General features: G+C 43.1%; 1 long non-coding RNA gene across 1 annotated transcript in view; it reads left to right on the top strand.

Annotated features, from left to right (window-relative positions):
- The first annotated feature begins 1,842 nt into the window (after window positions 1-1,842).
- Window positions 1,843-4,748, top strand: part of LOC127469502 (uncharacterized) — a 6,677-nt gene continuing 3,771 nt past the window's right edge. Inside the window, exons 1-2 of the long non-coding RNA XR_007903996.1 lie at window positions 1,843-1,908; window positions 4,201-4,398. This is a non-coding gene — a long non-coding RNA (uncharacterized LOC127469502). The remainder of the gene's footprint in view (window positions 1,909-4,200; window positions 4,399-4,748) is intronic.

Here is a 4,748-nt window from a genome sequence, read left to right on the forward strand (position 1 = left end):
GACTATTGAGTTTTTTTTAATACTGTGTGTATATATATATGTATATATATATAAATATGTACAGTGAACTGTATATATTTTCATGAGAGCCCATCCCAAAGGACTTTCTATCCTTATCTGTAACTTATGACCTTCTTTTCAATATTTCTCATCTTGTAAAAAGAGAAGAGATGTTGTTTACTTTGGTCAGGAGGAAAAACTGTCAGATACATTTTTGCCCTCTCTTCTGATTGACCCTTCCATACCTCTGCCCACAGTTTTCTTCCTGCAGCCCTTGAATTGTGTTCTTTCTTATATGCATCAAGGTATCCCTTAGGAAAAAGCAGCCTAATATATAGCTCCAGTCTTTAAACCTAACACCTTCCCCACCCCCTTGGGCACAGAAGTATTCACGTACTAGCCCTGCCAGACCATGCCAACACCTCCACCTCAGGGTGCTGAAACCTTCGCACGCATCCTTCACCTCCTCCCTTCTGACGCTGACAGTGCTGTGTTTAACCTCCACATGAGACCTGTACACACCAACAAGCACTTCCTCCTGCTTCTGACAGCCTCCTCAGAAGGAAAGGGGCTGTACAGGGAGGAAAAGCCAGGGAGGGTGCATGATGAAGGATACTCTCATTCCTTTTCCTGGTGGTACCTCAGCCGCACAGGCGATGCCACACCAGCACTGGGGCAGTTGAGATGATGCTCCTTGAGCAGCTTAGTTTTTCTCTGCCCATGAGGAACAAGCATTTACAATCACCTCTGGTGCCTGAATAATCTAAGATGGGGGTGCCCACCCCACCAAGAAATTCAAGCCAACCAAACAAACCCTCCCAGACCCTATCCCAGGAACCATGGCTTTGAAAGGCAACAGGCTCGGACTAAGAAATATTAGCAGCCTACTCTTTCTGTGTCTGAAGGAAAATGTTTTGTTTTGGTTTTAATTACCACACATTCAGAGTGGGGTTTTTTTTCAGCATGACTTGCAGCCCAGGAATAATTTGATTTGGAGATTTTGTTTTGAATAAAATTGAGGAGGGCAAATCATGTCTCAGAGCTAGATAAAAATTGCTGCTTAAAAAAAATTTCACAATTATATTGTGTTTTTTTAAATCGATTAATTTTTAATTTCATGTGAATTTTCCAATTGCCATCTTTTTTTTAAGCTCAGAAATTATGTGATGAGCCACCAGGTTTGGGACAAGAAAGCCAGCAGACTGTTGCCCGCCTCAGCACCTCCCTAACCTCAGCTTTGGCTACGAAAGTTTGCTGAGAATTTCATGTGAATTAATGAAATTTGATGAGCAGTAAGAAAGGTGGTGTTTGGGAATACATCTTTTCCTATTTTCACCCCACTGAGCATCTGTATCTCTGGTACCTCAGGTATCTGCTGTCATTCCCATTTAGTCACGGGGGCATGTTTTGGGGGCAGAGTAGGGGGAATCTGCAAAACAATTTTTCTCCCCTGCAAGACTTTTTCTGTCCAGTTTTCACATCCCTGGCAGCCAGAGAAGGACACATGGCTCTTGTGACACTAGGGATGTAGTATCCTGGACCAGGGCAGCCCTGCCAGCTGGGGAAGGCAGTGGGGCAGTGTTGTGCTGTGGGGATGTCCCAAGCCTCACACCCCTCTCCCTGCAGCACCCAACACTAACAAAACCCACCAAACCAGTGTGCCAAAAGCACCTTCACCTGGCTGCTTGGTCCCAGTACGTGGCTTCTGCTCTCTCCCAGTCCCGGTACCGTCTCTGGCGTGGTCCATTAAAAAATATCTCTCCAGAGAGACAGGGAGGGGGCTGGGGGCAGGCTCTGGTGCAAGGCACTAAGTGTCTGGACCCCGCTAAGTTCAAAGGCAGCCTCCCTCCCACCCTGAGGAGTGATGTAGCCGGCCGGAGGATGGCTGGAGGCCACACAGACGGGAAGGTATGTAACAATCCATTTATCACTTTGCAAATATTAGTGCTGCTCGCATTTGCTGCAGCAATATTTCTTCTTGGAAATTGGTGAAGTGAGTAATAACAATGTTATTTATTCTAAGACCTTGGAACTGAGAAGCAATAACAGGGGGACTGTTCCCTTGAAAGCTTCGGAGGTGCAGGAAATAAAACGGGGCGGGGGGGGGGGAGAAAATAGACCAACAAAGGTCTGGAGGAGAGAAAGCCATCAAAATATCTTGTTTAATTTCTTTGCCCCAAAGGTAATAAAATGCATTTTGTAATGATTTATATATAAACAAGAAGGAGTGGGAAGAAGGGAGAACATTTCTGATTCATCTCTGGCTGGAACATCCTGCGAGGTAGCAGGGTGTGCACCTTGGGGTTGGGATCTAGCAAAAGCATCTCCTTCACCACAGACTCTGCTGGTTCTCTTCTTTTATTTTTTTTTTTCTTTTCCCCCTTTCCCATTGAATCCCTTATCTGAATATATAAGGCTGCCCTTTGCTCAGATTTATGGGTTGGGGCAGCACTGTGTGTATTTACAGTCTCCTGACCTGCAGACCTACAGCTGAACAAGAGCAGGAGGAAACCAGGGCCTGTTCCATAAACAGAGACAGATACGAGGGGGAGGCAGCAGGAATTGTGAGCAGCACTTAACATTTTTAACTATTTGGCCAAGCCAAGGAATTAGAGATTAGATTAGAGGCAAAGAAAAATGAGAAGCGGGGTTGAAGATTTAGGGAAGGTGGGGGAAGAGGGCAGCAACAACCAGCAGTGGCCTTGGGTTTGGCACAGGGAGAAATTAAAAGTCTTATGGATTTTATAAAATGTTTTCCAGGGCAAAAGGGAACAAAAATGAAAGCGAATCTCCAAAGCATTTTAATCAAGCTGTGCTTTCCTTGGGTAGAGCCAAACAGCGCTTTTCAAGTCTAATTACCTTTTGAGGAGGTAGATTACTTAGTCTGTGTTTATTCAGGTACTAATTGCCTCAGATTTAGTCAAAAGAAAACCTTACTCGATGATAAATATTTCTTAGGCCCATGTCTATCAGTTGGTTTGCCCTCAGAAATTCAGTGCAAATGAGAAAATATTTCAAAAGGACTTGAGAATTACTCGGGTTCTCCGTGGCAAAGGCAGCAAAAGTAGCAACAACCTGGAAAATAAATATATGAAATGCAACGTATGTAGGGGTCACAATATAGCATAAGTATATCAACATGATGAACAGCTTTGATGAAAATGGTAAACAAAACCACCCTCTCTTCCTGTGGCTTGTTTTACATTGCAATAAACCACTGACTCTATAACCTATCAGAACATGCTGAGATTTTATGCATCATTTCCAACTACTATTTGAACATTTGGTTTAGAGTAGTCATGAACTATAATTAATGGGATTTTTTTTTGTGTGTGTGTCCTGATAAAAAGCAAGCTTTATTATATTTTATTACCTGTTGGACCAAAGCTCCATATAGATGATGTAAATTCATTGTAGGTTTTAGGCTGGGGAAAAAAGAGGAGGTGGGGGTTTTGCACGTGATTGTGATGAATTAACATTTACAATTTCTAATCAAACCCAGAAGTTTAGCTTGAGATGCCCCATCCAAATTTTCTCTGCTCCTATGAGTGAGCTGGTGGCAGTGGGATGCAGAGGTTTCGGCCCAGCTCAGCCTGCCAGGAGGAGAGGGGGGAAAAAAACCCCAACAAACCCAGGCACCACAAAGACCGTTGAGATGAATGGCTCTATTTTATGAGCCATAAAAGTTTTATTCATCTTGACACCGAAACAGGTTTAGGCAGCAAGTTGACACGCCTTAAATAAATAAGTGGAATTAATTCCCCAGCTCTTGAAACAATAGCAGCGTGCCCGTAACGCTGAGAGCTGCCCAGTTGTTTCCCGTTGCTGCTCGATATTGATATTATTTGTGGGTTGGTTTGTTTTTTTTTTTCCTCTGGGGCCTGGTTGCTCCACTTCAGATTCTTCCCCTGTTTTATTAGAGGTTGAAAAAGGTTCAAGACCTGGTTGTACCACTGCTCCCACCGACAGCTAAGGAACCAGTTTGGCGTCTGGTTTGTCTGTTGTTTTACTGCTGACCTTCAAATCAACTTTCCCCCCTGACCCCAGGAGGCATCTATCATGACAAGAGGCTGTTTAACACAAATGGTGCCCATTTATAGGGGAAGAGAGTCAGAAGATTTCCTTGGTTGTTGGTTTTTTTGTTTTCTTTTTTTTTTTTTTTAAATGAAGAATTTGGTTTTTTCACCCCTCTTTTCTCAGTCACCACAGGTGAAATCCCTCCTAGCAGCTGGCTTATGAAATAATGCGAGGGGAGGCCTTAATGAGCTGAAAGCACCCTCAGCTGGAGATAAATATATGCAAATGAGATGCACAAACAAAGGAGCCCGGACAGAGAAATATCTGCAATTCCAGCAAAATGCTGCCTGCAGCTAGAAGATGAACAGCTTTGATAAAATGGTAACAAAAAGCACCTTTTTCTCCTCCAGCTTGTTTTACATTGCAATAGAGCATTGTTATTGTAACCCATTGGAGCATGCAGAGGTTTTCTGCTGCTTCAAAAAAAAAGAGAAAACCTGTTTAAACATTTGTTTTTAAGGCATTCATGGGCTATGAGCAATGTGATGGCTTGGGGTTTTTTGGTGGCTTAGGGTGGGTTTTTCCGGGGGGTGTCGGTTTGGTCAGGGTGGGTATTTTGGGAGTGCTTTTTTTTTTTTTTTTTAGCTATTTTTAAATATATATATATTTAATATATTTTTACCTGTTGGTCTCTCTCTGGCTCGGGTTGCTGGTGATTTTAATTGTGATGT

Source organism: Manacus candei, unplaced genomic scaffold (genome assembly GCF_025592945.1).
Source record: "Manacus candei isolate 608988 ecotype Guabito, Panama unplaced genomic scaffold, ASM2559294v1 h1tg000017l, whole genome shotgun sequence".
NCBI classification, from domain to species: domain Eukaryota; kingdom Metazoa; phylum Chordata; class Aves; order Passeriformes; family Pipridae; genus Manacus; species Manacus candei.